Source organism: Etheostoma spectabile, chromosome 14 (assembly GCF_008692095.1).
Source record: "Etheostoma spectabile isolate EspeVRDwgs_2016 chromosome 14, UIUC_Espe_1.0, whole genome shotgun sequence".
NCBI lineage: Eukaryota > Metazoa > Chordata > Actinopteri > Perciformes > Percidae > Etheostoma > Etheostoma spectabile.
The window spans coordinates 20,399,987-20,415,463 of NC_045746.1; positions in this window are offsets into that span (position 1 = coordinate 20,399,987).

The following is a 15,477-nucleotide window of genomic DNA, read 5'->3' on the forward strand; positions in this document are numbered from 1 at the left end:
TGACGAGTCCCCTTACTATCATTCTTTCTAAAGGGGCCTATAAAAGAAACTGTAAAGGCAAAATAAAGTAAAACTTAATGGTCTTCCATTAAGTGTAAATTGTAATTTCCCCACTGGGGATCAATAAACAGTATCCATTATAAATTAATATTATTATTTACATTACCTTTGAGTGAAACATTTGTAGTATGTGGATGTAAAGTTGGCCACATTTAAGGATATTAGCATAATATCTTTCCCATTGACTACAAATTTCACATTGGTTGAATTTATCACGTGAACCATTCCAGTTTGATTTGTTCACAGTTCCTTAAAAAGAACCCTTCCCAATTACTTCTTCCACACAACCATATGTCCCTCGTCACTCACATCTAAAGGCCTAGTATGATTATTACTAGTTTTTGTTGTCATAATTTGTTTTTTTTCTCCTTTATTCTTATTGTTTAATGAAAACTCTGTTACTGTAAACATTGTGCATGCATCAAGTGTTCTCGATGTTTTAGGCAACTTTTCCTTCACATTACCAAATTATATATTGTACATTTAAAAAAAAGTATGTGTGTAAATAAAGAAACAAAACTATAGTTCTGCATATACCATAAACCACAGTGTGGATGCTCTCCAAGATTCTGCTAGTGCCAGCTACATTTCTTTTGATACAATGTGGGATTAATTTTTGGACCCAAAATACACGACTACTGGATACCAATTTCCAGAGAAAGAAAAAAGGGACATGCTCAAAGTACGACTGCCATGTTTTATCTTCTGTTCAGCGGCAATGTGCAGTCTATGAGTGTGCATGCAAGGCTGCCAAAAAAAGAAAAGTGTACTGCCGTCTCAGAAGAAACTATAAGATGAGCTTTGATGTATGTAGAATGAGAAGGAGCGGCTGTTGTGTGATCGCTCTCTGAAACCATCATCTAGGCTGCTGCATCTAGCAATTATCAATCAGGAATTATGAGGAAAGCAGGGCTAGGGCAGTTATAGAGGGCAAATATAGACTTTCATGTTCTCAAATGATGGAACGCAAAAAAACAAGAGGACTGAAGAGTTCAACAGAAGAGATGAAAAGAGAAACCAAATATTAGAGCATTAAATGCAATAAAAATAAAAGTATAAACAATATAAACAGAATTTGTCATGTACCTAAAAGCCTAATTGAAGTTATTTTCCTTCTTTTGCACACTGTGGCTTCACTGAGAGGTTATTTTCAATGCAAGGTTAGACTGTACGTACTAAATCAGAAAGTCCAGGAAACTCTCCCTCGCTGTGGCAGATCTGGGTTTTTATTTTGGCTGCCGGGACACAGAGGATCAAGTGTTTTTTGAGAAGAGACTGTTTGGTTCTGGCCTCCTTGTGCTATGAAAGTAGATGCCACATGTCGTAAAAAGAGAAAACCCAAGAGACATCTGTGGTATGTGTTTGTGCAAGACTTTGCATGTTTGTGCATGCATAGTTTTTATTCACCTAAACCCGAGGATTGTAATCACCAAGTCTGTTGCATCCATGGTCTCATCGGGGACATCACTAAAAAATGATGTTCCGGTCAAAATTTGCATAATTTGTAGTTGTTTATTACAGAAATTACATTTCGAGTGTTATAATTATAGGTTTGATTTTCTACCGACTGTGGGAGCCTTGATGGCATGTACTGTATGTGAATGCTTGTCTTGACGTTTCTGTGTTTGTGTGTTCAGGTCAGGTTAGGTTTATTGGACATTTAAAGGTGGAAATGTAAATCTGTCCACAATTTCCAAACATTTTAACATGCTTTTTCCTAAAGTGTTTTTAACTAACAATTACAAGTGTAACAATAACAAGTGTACCTTATTTCCTTACATTTATCCTTGTTTTGTTTTTATCACGTCATGATCATGTGCTGTTATGTAAAGCCTTTTGTGTTCAATGTTATGCATTCATTGTGCTGTAGAAATAATGTTAACCATTATTATTAAAGTAGGCAACAATTTCCCCTATAAATACCAAAGAGTGCGGCTTCAACGAGTTGTTAATGCTTTTAAATAATTTCATTGTGTGTCTCTATTGTAAAGCAGGTTCACAACAGGTGCTTTAGCAGGTGCCTACCTGTTCTCAATCGGATCCTGGGGCTTGCTGCCATTTGCTTTGATGTGTAGTAGGTTTCTGTAGGTCACGGGACTCGATTGAGATTCAGTCTGCAACACGACGTTTGGAGAGCAAGCTGGAGACAACACAGACAGCATGATCCAAGTTGTATCAAAAAGATGTACTGTACAGTAACGTTCTTACAGACTTACCAGTCAGGGAGTCAAGGACCAGTAAGTGATGGTAGAAGGAAATCAGTACCTGGAACCGTTGGACTGTTGAACAATTCAAATACAGATGATCTCAGCCCAGAGTTACATTGTGTGTTGTGAACTACAAGGCGACAGTGAGGCCTGTATCCACAGACTTTCGGTCACCTACAAAGTAATGCATGGGGGCGTCAAATACTGCCTTGTCTTGTAACATGGGGGATAGCTGCTTCAGATCTGTAACTCTACTTGCAAGGGAAAATAAAAGGATGTCTATATTAAATTTGTGCTGGACAGTTCCATATGGAGGGACAACAAAAGAAAATGTGTTATAATATAACATTTAGACCTTTTTGATTTGTTATCTTGGGTGATCAAAAATGTATCGCCAAAGAGTCCCAATTGCTTGGTTAATATGGTGACTATGTCGCATCTGATTATTGTTTTGCTGTTTAAAGGTTAGTAAAATGGAATAATTTGGCTTTAAAATCTTGTCTGGTGCAGTTTTAGTGTCCCGTGTGTCTCATCATGACCACACCCTTAACCAAATTCAGCATTAAGCAACCCTGTCTTAGCAACAGTATAATTCTCGCAATCTGCTGCGCATCAACATTATAGAGGTACCACAAATTCCAAAGGACAGGAATTGCATGTATGCTGCCACCAGCAGCATGACTTCACCATCCTCAAACAGACGTATGGCACATCCCAGTGACCACTTTACCAAGAGGTGAGGCTGCTGCAATGTTACGACGGGGTAAAATATCCTGACATCAAAAAGGCAGTGCTTCCACTTGTCTAGTCCAGAAGAAAATCCGTGTAACAGGTCAATGTGAACCCTTCAATTACACCATAAGCTTCAATGTCAGCCATATTTGAATTAATAAAGGCCTTATAATTTGCTGGGTAGTAATTTAAGGGTTTTAAGAACCAAAAGACCACAAGACATCCCTGTAGGGAAGATTCATCAGACATGGCCACCCACCAAAATGATTTCTCACACTCCATCCAGTCAAAAAGCACAGGATTCTTAACTGGCTGTAATGTCAAAGGGTGACTAGTATCCAGCTGATGGAGCAGCCTGGTGTGGCAACATCTGGGTCAACAGAAGCAAGGAAGACTTCAAGGATGGATGAGGCCGAGACCAGGGCGTCTGCAGGAGGATAGCAAGAGATGGCATTAGCTCTCGGAGACGGACTCAGCAAGTGCCTGCGGGCAGCTCTCTCTGTGCGCTATTTCCAAAAGAGAACCTTGTAATTACAATAAAGCGGCCATATTATATTGCTGACTTCCTTGAAAAGTCTGTATTTTACTGGGCAGGGCCCGCAAATGCACACACACCCTGCTAGCCACAACACACTGAAATAGATCAGAGCAGGGGCTCGCCTGGGAGGAAACGGAGAAAGGGAGTGGACTGATACTTTCGGCACTTACAGTGGGGTCAAAGAGTATGTGTGTCCATGTGTGATGAATACACACTCCGTTTGGCATGAAGCTGCTGGAGGTGTGCAAAGCCAGGTAAAAAAAAGGGGAATTTAGAAAGAGAATGGGTCACTGATTTTGAATCTGGCCTCTGAACACACACAGCTAACCACATACCTCGAAATAGGCAGGAGAAGAGGAGGAGTGAGGACAAGGGTGACTAAGGGGCAGAGCAAGGGAGGGACGAGGCACAGTAAGGGTACACCTAAGTGGGTGTGTTATTCTGTGTGGGGTGAGCTCTGAAGTTTGCGTGCCAACTGATGTATAACAGTGTGTTTGTGTGAGAGAGACAGAGTTTATACATGAGCACGTAGTATATTTTGACAAAGTGTACTAGTCTTTTGATAGCTGAACTAGTAAAAAAAATGCAATGTGTGTGTTCCCTTCTCTCTCATTCTCAGCATTTTCAGTGTGTATATGTTTCATTAGTGGCTTTCAACGCTTAGCAATTCTTTTTTGGGAGTTTGAATCCAGCTTCCCTTTGTACATCAAATTAGCAATAGGTGAACTCTAAGATGTGCTTAATTTACCACAATTACTCACTGTTAGAAGGCAATTTGCCCAGATGGTGTATAATGGCTGAACTAATAAAAGGCAATTACAAGGACTGGTGCTATAGCATGAACCAGAACGAGGAGAATATGCTATTTAAGCAACACAGATTATTTCTGCATATATATATATATATATATATTAATATATATATTATATATATATATATATATAATATATATATTGTATAGGAGCAGGTTTCATATACACAGAACGTATATAATTTCTAAAAACACAAAACATACACTTCCACATAAAAGCCCCATTGTGCTCATAAGGCATAGCAGAAAAAAATATCCACATCAGCCACCACTACAAATACCTGGATTTTATAAAGTGTAGCGTAATTTTTTTAATTTTTTGAAATAATGGCATGAACATGGCCTAAGCCTGAAATAACCACATGAAGATCTGCATCTAAATACAAAATGAAACATAGCCAAACATAAGAGAGAGATAGGACTCAATGAAGGTTTGAAGAAACTGCTGCCAGCGAGGGGACGTTAGGGCCGTGGAAAGGTACAGGCACAGGAATGAATAGAGAGAGAGAAGAGATGGGAGGGGGGAGGATTGGTGGGCAGAAAGCTGGTGGTGGGGGGCACACACAGGCATGCAGAGGGTGAGAGGGAATGAATGAAGGCCATTGATAAAGAAGGAGCGAGAGGATGGAGGTGAAAGGGAGGGAGAAAAAGAGAGAGAGCAAAAGGGAGGGAGGAGGGATCAAACAGTATTTACACATGGAGATTCCAGAAAAAAACTGAGGCGGGGAGGGAAAATGTGGATGGATGGATGGATGGATGGATGGGTGGATGGATGGGTGGATGGATGGTTGGATGGATGGACAAAAGCTTCGCTAACTGACCTACTGACTAAAACACAGGGTGGGACCTTGTTGTCTTTGACACAGCAACATATTAGTATAATCAAAGACGCAGGATTTTCCACAAATGAAGTCACTAACAGCTGTCAGTACACAGTAGGCTACAGTACAGCTTGGAGCAGTTTCCCTCAGAATGACCGCAGTTTAAAAGGTGGCACTGAAGTTCCCATGAAATGAAAAACAAATTTTCTGTGTTGTTAGTATCCCTGGTTATACTGTTCAAATAGTAAATAAAAATTACATTATTGTCTTTTTCTCTTCCTCATATGTATCACAACGATGTTGATGACACACCTGGAACATGGGAGCAAATCCAACATGTGTGATCATATTAGGGTGATCGAGATCCATCTTTCAGGTGTTGACTTTCTAGTCAGTCTGCAACATGGCCATCATCAGCTGACTCTACTACGAATGGCTCAAAGATTTAACATGATGCCTGAGATAAAAAAATACACCTAAACAAATAAAAATATCTTTCAGATTTCTTTGGATGAAGTTAAGTTCTGCCTTGTTAACACCAAATTACAATTGTGATTTCAACTGTGCATATTGTGGGTGCTTTAAATGATTCTTACGTCGATCTCTCATTTAAGGGCAATTTCTCTGAATCGTTAGCACACCTAATGGTTGAAATTGCCTTCTTCACACCCCATCAGTGCTCACTCTGGAAAGTTTGTTGATTCACATCTCTGTGCACAAATTCCACAAGTTAGAGGTGTTTTCTGACAAGGAAAAGCCGAGTAGGCTTAGTGGAAGGCCGCTTTTAACAATCCTAATGCACGGTATGGCAACAATAACACATAAGTGGCCGACTAGAGATCTGATATAAATATCTCATGAGTAGGTAAAGCTGTATATTACCACCCGGCTTCAACTCGGAACAATCCAAATGCTCTGGCTCGAGTCATTGGACTTGTGTCAGCATAGATTGAGTTGGAAGGTGTTAGACAGTTTGACTCTTCCTGCTCATCTTTGGAGTGGATCAACATCCAGAGAAAACTCCCAGTCAAACACAGAAAGTACAAGAAAGCGGCACAACAAGTGAAAGAGCACTAAGCAAACTGGCCTAATCCTGAATATTTCCAATGACACAATTTCATTTCTACAGTTCCTCCTGTGTGATAATCACAAAGAAACAATTGGTCAAAATCAATCAAGAGGAACTTAGTTTATATTGATAACGTGTTACTTCCGGCATTGTTCAGGTTTTGCCGGAAATTTTGTCTTATGTCCCCCATTTTGTCCGGATGTCCGTTACGTTCTGCTTTCTTTGTGCTGGCATTTTAAACTCTGGTCGATTTCTGAGGACCATGGTAAACTCAGATCTCTGCAGGGTAAATACAGACAACTAGCTAGAATCTGAGTGTTGTGTTGAACGACTAAAACCACCTTTGAACGCACACATGTTCCACCAAAACAGGTTCCTTTTCCGGGGTATTTTGCAGAGGCACCGTGGCTTTGTGCGGGGCTAAGCGCTGCCCAAACAACTGTGATTGGTTTGACAAAAAGTCAATAAACCAGAGCACATTTTTCTCCTATCCCGGACTGCTGTGTGGACTACAGTGCCGGACCCCCCTCCGCAGCACTGTGGAGGAAAGTCTAGCAGAGGGAGACTTTTAGGAACTTGAGAATCTAGAACTTGGTGAGGTTTAACGCTCGCACCATCACAAGCTGTGGTTGCCTGTAATCAAAAAACTTGTATTGGGTTAAGAAAGAGCTCCTCGTTGACCCTGCCAAGTCAGGAGAGCATTTTTAGAAGGATAAGATGAAGAACTGGATGATGACTGAGAACAGGTCTGTCTTCTAGGTTCATTGTAAGGGATGAAAGCAGAGGAGCAGCAAGAATGTGAAGCATTACAAGTATTCAGTTGGTTGAACAGTGAAGGGACAGAGGGCAGTGAGGCCTGGCGTTAACCCAAACTGGTCAGCTGGACACTGGAGGTCGAGGCGAAGGTCAGGTGGGTCATTTTGTCGTTGCCGTGACACCTTGCTATACCTGGCCCAGTTGACCATTACATAGAACTGTGCAGGAGCCAGAGCAGCAGCCAGGAGCTTTTTCACACCAGCTGCTCAACTGAGCTCTAAGATGACCGGAGGTATTGGTACTGCATTTGTCTGTCGATCGCCCTGATGTCAGTAGTAAATGACCTGATGCACATGTGACATCAATGCTCCATTTAAATTTTAATGTCAATACACACAGGAAAGAGGTTTGTCTGTTAACTGTAAACAGTTAAGACGGAACATTTGATGGAGTGTGATTACAAATAAACCAACACAGTGTGGGTTAGCAATATACACCTTTAAAATTAAAAAAAAAAACTAACATGTTTATAATATCTGTAGGCCTGTTTTAACACAGATACCTTTTTTTAATACACATTTGTAGTTTGTGCATCCATAGCATTGTATGTCTGTCAGCATGCAGGGACTGAGAACAAGAGGCTTTCAAACACATCCCACTGCTGTGTACAACACTTGTTTCTGATTGGCTCTTGTATCACCTCAAACAATTCCTTAAAAAACTGTTCTAACAGTGGATAAACATTAAGAAACTATTTGTGTAGAATGTAACTTTTTTCATGCAATGCATCATTATAAAAAAAGATGCATACATTTCTCCAACGAACCTCCACGTTGTCAAATATTAGATTTTCTATGTGACACTTTATGCTGTGGATATTTAAACAAGCTTTGCTTATTATAGTACTTTGTACATTTTAAAATTGTAATATTATTATTAATAATATACTGTATATAATATAATAAATGTCTTGTTATCAGCTCACCAAGGCAAGTTGTAATAGCAATAAAGTGAACTCAAATCATTTTTAAAGAAACTCTCTAGACCGACTTGTCCTGTTGAGCTCTATTCTCACAGAGGCCACTGACAGAGGGACTCCTCAGTCGGCCGAGGTCAATGAGGAATGCACCAGGGGAGAGGGAGGGAATGTACCACAGGGGTGTTGAGGAAAGGGGTGGGGTGGCAGCGGAGGAAACACAGAGGGGGGAAACAGAGGGGTCTTTTGTGAGACAGGAAGCTGCTGAGACCAGGGCCCTCTCTCTGGGTACAGTAGTGGAGCAGAGAGAACCCTGGGATTATGAGAAAGATGTGACTGAGGGGATGAAGACGACGTTAACTGAGGAGGCAGGAAAGCTCAGTGAGAGAAGGACACGAAGGAGAAGAAGACACCTGGGGGGTGGGACAAAGAGGACTGAGGGACGGAACAAGATGCAAGTTACAGGATGTGAAGGAATACGCTGTACAGTAGAAATGAAAAGGGTTATATTAAGTGCCCACAATGTAAATCCCCATGAATCCCACAAACCTAGTGTTGGTTGTTTGAGCCTTTCTAACACTTGAATTGGGATTAAAATCATCCCAGTAGAATTGTTAGTGTAGCAAATGTGTTCAGAAGTGTTACTTCACTGGAATAAAACAGATAAACTCTGTAAATTAAATCATATAGTCAACTATAGAAGCCCCCAATATTCTGCAACACAACACATCCAATAACCAAGATTAAGCATTTGGACCAGTACACTAGTAATGGTGAAGTTACAGGTTGAACTTTGTTGAGTGCCTTGGATGAACTCAGAAAAATAGTATTATACTGAGCATTAAACAAAGGGCCCATTTACAGTATACTCGGGCTACTTATAGGACAAACATTCAGAACAAACGTTATTCGAAAGGTTGGATTGACAAAATCATATCAAGGTATCAAATGGGAGCTGACTATGAGGTATCAGTGTTGAAAAACTCTGCAAGGAGCTCCTTAAACCAGGCAGGTCCACTGAACAGTCAGTCAAATAGTAGTTTGGTGGCCTACAGGTTATAGAAGCAGGTTTGACAATCCCCAGACTCACAGGGTGGAGAAAGTGCAAGATCAATGCCTGCCATTACAAACACAACTGAGGACCCTCGAGCAAAGTCCTTAACCCCCAAAAGCGCCAGTTTACTGACTGTAACTATGTTTCCATCCATGCGTTTTTATCCGAATTAAGTGATATTGAATGAAAAATGCCTTATGGAAACAATAAAATGCAATGAACTTTGATATACGGCTTATGCGCTAAACGCTGATAGAAATGTTATTTGCCAAACAAATAATGAATTCTGATTAAGTTTTAGGTCATTGGGTCATGGCTGCCACAAAATGAAGTAGTTTTAGTTCATTTCCGCCCGATATTTACGCTCTGTTTGCACACATGGGGGGTCTCAACAAAGACAGATGTAAGTGGACGGACGAGGAGACAAGACACTTTTGAAGTAAATTTACAAGCAAAATATAACGTCTATTTTAGATAGCAAAAATCTAAGAAATGCCATAATCTATCAGGAACTCGTGAAGGAAATGGGCTACAAACGTTACGACAAGCAGGGGGACGTCCTGCGGAGTAAATGATAAAAGCCAAGTTGCATCTGCATCATCATAGCAATGTGTTGATAGTGTCGTTGTTGTCTTATTATAGCTGGATATGTCGCTATCAGCTGGCACATAAGCGCTATTACAACTTGTGCAAAACTGATCATCTACTCATCTACTGTTGGTAGACGGCGCAATCCATTTTGTCTAGAAAAGATTTGTTCGCAAACGTTTGCTTGCCTGTTGTGTGATTCAGTGCAAAAATGAATGGAAACACCTTAAAATGTCTCAAGTCAATTCAATATACCAATATGCTCGCAAAAACAGCATGTGACGTCATTACGCACTGGTTTTTATTCGCTTTAAAGCCGTTGGATGGAAACACACTTTCACCAGCTTTTTTTGCATGAGTTTTTATTTTTTTTATTTTTTTTTAACCAAACTTCAGATAATTTGATTGACAAGTGGATGGAAAGTTAGCTACTGTTGCACTGGGCAGCTTCCATGTGTATTTGTGTGTGAACAGGGCTTTGCTGAAACTTCCCTGACTAAATGAAGATCTGATTCTTGAAAAAATTTGAAAGCAATAACAAAAAGTAAAAAACATTGCACTCCACTATAGACAGAATACAAGCTCTGATCCGTTGCATTGTTTTTTAACCAGGGAAGCAGTTTTTAGATTACATTGTGTGCTTATATAATTGGAAAAGGATTCTCCAATGTTTTTCTAGTTTCAGCAATATCAGATTAGTGAACAGAATGTGCCTTTGGAACACTGGATGAATGGTTGCTGATGATGGGCAATGTAGATATTGCATTAAAGATCAACCACGTACTCAGATCAGCTGGTCTCTGTCTATAATGGAATGGTATGAATATTTGTAAGTGATCCCAAAGTTTTGACCGGGAGTGTCAAAACACACCAGACAAAGCTGTAAAAGATATTCAAAAGAGATGAAAAGTAGAGGGAGTGAGGAGGAGGTTTAGAACAGAATCAGGACCCTGTGAGGGGTGGAGGCTCGGCTGTGCGAAGGACGGAAGCACCCGAGATCAAAAACAGAAAAACTAATAATTGATTTCCAAAACAAGAGGCTGAACATGCAGAGCTATAGCATTTGTGCACAGATACAGCAGGCAGTTAATGAGTTCAGGGAAAACCAGCAAATAAAAACAATCTGAGCTGTTATGGCCATGAACTCATTGCTGTCGGTGTGTCCTCTGAAGTTCCTTCAAAGAGCTTTTCATCTCTGTTCAGTCACATCCGGGCCATTACTGTACGAACAAAACATGCACAAGCCAAGGCGGCAGGATAAATCGCTGTGATGCTGCAGAATGAAAATACTACCCTCCCTCTTCCTTTTCTCTCTGTCGTCCCCTGAAAGCCTCTTCCTCTACATCTACTGTTTTGCCTTCGCTGACACATTTCGGCCCTCTCACGTTCAGTCTTGGTACACAGACAAGAGCTCGTTAATCCTCCCACACACAGACTGCACAGTCGCTCCTGTAGTGGCAGTGAAATCAAGAGGTGGCGCTTTGCAATCTTTCCATTTAAAATATTGCACCCCATCTAGGTGCACGGCTCCCGATCACACACACAAAAGATGTCATTAATAAAGTTCCTGCATGTTTTACATGATTAAATTCAATACCAGTTCCTGCCTGGACTGTTCCTTAATTCATTTTTGAAAAGTTGTTGAAGCTGTTGAATGTTGTGAAATGCAGCTTTTAACCTAGGCCACATCACTTTATAATCAGAGCTCAATTATTATACAGCAGTACAAAATAAATGTGCATCATGTGCACCAATAAAACATTTTAACAGACTTTTATAGATTTAATGCAGACTTTTCTAATGCAGAATTCCCAACAAAATGTGCTGTTTACCAGTGTTATATTAAGTTTTGAATCCCCAGTTGTGAGTGGCACCATGATGATGTCTTTCTGAACCATTTCTTTCAGCACGCTTCTTAGTCGGACATATTTTTATCTGACATGTTCCCCTGATTAGAAAGCAAGAACAACCAACCTCAAGCATAGAATTATATACTTTATGTGGGACCCATTCTCAGTTTCCCCCAGATTTAGCTCTACTCAGGAGGCGCTCTCAGTCATTTAAGTGTACCTTGGCTCAGATTTGGTCTCTATGTAGCGTATCATTACAGCTGAAAGAACATGGGGACAGTGGCTGACCAGTAATTTGCCTTCCCTAAATGTTGTCACTAGTCATTCCAAAGCTTCTTCCCATCCCCACAGTCTGGACCTTACGGAGGCAACAGGCTGTATAATGTAGCAACTAGTTCGCCTTCATACGCAAGAAAAAGATAAGCAACTTGTTCAGACATTATTGTATGTAAAGTTGAAACACATTTGGCCTACATTTCACACTAATAGCTGATTTTACTACTGGCCGTCACCCAATAGACATGAGACTGTAGTCAGACATACAAGTAGCTTTTAAATTTATCACAACAACACTGCCAACAGTAGATGTTTTAAGCAGCAAGCTAAATGCTTTTTTTGGGGCGGACAAATTCCAGAAAACACAATACTACCAATAGTCATTATCAGTGGTAGAATATAACTACGTTCATTCAAATACTATCCTTATGTACAAATGTTGAGGTACTTGACTTTCCTTTTCATGCCACTTTCTACTTCTACTCCACTACATTTCAAAAAGAAATATTGTACTTTTTACTCCATTTCATTAATCTGACAGCTTTAGTTACTTTGCAGATTAAGCTTCTTCCACACAAAACACATATAGTTTATAAAATAAGTTGTTTATAAATTAAAATACCCAACAATATTTACACCTACAAGTCCAGCTGAAATGATGTTGATGAAAAGAACTTTTACTTAACATTTTCATGCAGGACTTACTGCATTTCTTGTAACAGCGTATTTTAACAGTGTGGTATACATAATTTTACTTAAGTAAAAGGATCTGAATACTTCTTCCACTACTGGGACTTCTTGAAATTTATCAGCATTTGTTTTTCTTGCAGACAGCATATAATGTGCAAAAAAACTGCAAGTTTAATGTTATGTCCTTGGAACTGAGTTTAAATATATACATATATATATACACATACATATATAAAACGTGTATTAAAGACAATAATAGTTTTCTTTTGCACAGTCAAGGACCTGAAGTTCACAGGGGGAAGTACAGTATTTATTTTACTGTGTAGGTCTACATACCTAACTAGAACAGAAAATAACAGCGAGCAGCAAGCACACCTGAGATCTTCTCCCTCCCCCATTTTGGCATTTTCCCAGTCTACAGCAACAAGCTCAATACAGCTCGGTCTTCCTCAGGTGTGTTTGTGTGTGAAGGAGTGAGATGTGTGAGCTCTACCACACCGGATTCACCAGAACGATGCTGGTAAGTGACTTCAAACACGGCTCGTTTATTCGATGCACAGCAATAACATTCACCCGGTGTAACCTGACATTTGTAAAGCAGAAATTAAAGAGGAATTTAACCCTCGTTTATCAAAGGTGTCTTTCTGCTGCGCTCACCCTCACACGCTGGAGGGGACTGGGGTGAAAAACAGGAGAGAGAGAGAGAGAGAGAGAGAGAGAGAGAGAGAGAGAGAGAGAGAGAGAGAGAGAGAGAGAGAGAGAGAGAGAGAGAGAGAGAGAGAGAGAGTTAGAGCCAGAAGGAGACTGGGCAGAGAGGAGGGCAGGAAAGACACTGAGAAAGAGATTGAAAGGATAATAGACAGGATGGAGGGAGTCAGAATGAGAGGGGAGATAATGAAAGCAAAAGGAGGAGAGGGAAATACAAGAAGGTGAGACAAGATAGCAATGAGGATTGAAAAGTGAGTCAGGAATAAAAGATGTATAGGTGGAATTATCGGAAATGGAGAGGAGTCCGCAGGCTGGCAAGATGCAAAAGGGCCAGAGACCGGTTTAGAAACATGATGGAATACAGTTTAAAGAGGGCACTCGAACAGACCACTAGGTGTCTAAAGTTATAAACCATAATTCACTGGTTTTATTTTAAAGCACTAAATGTCATGTCATAGCATTTAGTGACTCTGTGCTCAGATTTAAAAAGGGGAAAAATCAGAATGGTTGGTGCTGGTGGAAATCTTATTTTGAAATACAACACTTAAAACATCATGTTGGCAATTATTTTGCTGAATGAAAATGAGAAACTTACTTTCTGGTTATATGGTCTTCACTAAATATGATGCTGCTGACATGGCTACAATATGTTTCATGGTCCTGAACAGAAAACTCTTTGTGCTTGCTCCCTCTGCTGGCAGCAGCTAGTACTACAGGCGGAGCTTCTGCTTGGCTCACACATCTGCAACATGGAAAGTGATGCTTAACCTCAAACTCATTTGTCTTAGGTTATATATTCAAGTCATGGTAATCAAACAAATATTTACAGCACATTTACCACTACTCTCCACTGGAGTTTAAGCCAAATATTTCTCAATATGAACAATTCTAAACTCATAAGATTTAGCCTTCAGTAAAACACAAGAGGCCCAAGGACTCTGGTGGATCTATAACCAGGCCAACCACACAAACCGTGTGTGGTTTATGTGTGGAAAAAACATAATAATACTGTAACTACTGCTATGTCTACACACATTTCTGTGTTCCATATTTCCGTTGTACCTAAACTGTATCTAATAACACCGTACAGGGCTATTTTATTGGATGAAATACTGAGGTTACAAACAATTTTGTGGCCTAAAACCAGTCTAATAATAAAAACATCAATTGCATTATCTTTACTGTCAGTCAAACAACATGCATGAACAGAAGGATCTGCCAACTTTTATATAACTGCTCTTAAATCCTTTAAATATTCGGAGTTAGCAGAACTCTAAAAACTTAAATAAAATGTAATTAATTTGATAACAGTGATTGACGTTCATTTCTGTGCATCGTATCTGGCATTGAATAGTGAGCTTCACAGTGGAAGGAAGAAGAAGAGCTACTTTGCACAGACTGTCAGAGAGGAGGGATCAGATGGGAGTGAGAGAGCGAGCAGCCCCTGTGTACTTTAAATTTCTTATGCTGCACTGTAACTTTTATTCTTGTGTTTTATGTGTCCTAATGTTTCTATTTTGTTTTTAACTGTCTATTCATGTGTCTTATTGATTTTTAATGCTTATGACTTTTAACTGTTTGTACTTGTGTTTTATCTGTTTTAATGATTTTGTGTAAAGCACTTTGAATTGCCCTGTTGCTGAAATGTGCTCTACAAATAAAGCTGCCTTGCCTTGCCTTGTACATGGCCACACAGATACAAACTCATACCCACATTCCTGTCTTTAACATTAAATATGTGGCAGAGGGAACAGAGCCACCAGTGCAGGGGGAAATGTACCTAAAAAAATGTTCTGATGTCAGTTCTGCTTCTTTGTTATTGGCCAAGGTACGTTAAGTGGGCGGGGAGGCAATTTCGACCACACTGGTCTAATCAAGGGACGAGGTTAAGCGACAGGAGACCACAGTTGTTGAAACCTGGGCGAGGACAAGAGGCCAGTGCTCCCTCTAGAGGTTGAAAGTCGGGAGTGCGGCGCAAGCGGTCGCCAGGGGCCCTGCGGTCCTGCCGGACTGAGGAGCACACCACCATTTCTCCAGTGGGACGCAGTGGGAGCCAAGACTGGATCATCCATTTCATAGACAGCGAGTGGGTGTTTTATGTGGAGCCAAAAGGAAATAAATGCATTGTAATTTTAACCCCCATTGTGTTAAGGGCATGTAATATTTCCTTTAAATCTTGCAATATCTGAAATTATTTGGAACAAAAGTGTATTAATAAAATTCTTTGCCGTTTTAGAAGTGATATTTGCTTTTTAAAATAAATGAAAAATACTTCACATACAGTATTAAAATCTTTACTCGGACATGATACAACAGAAAGAAGATTCAGAATTAATATTCA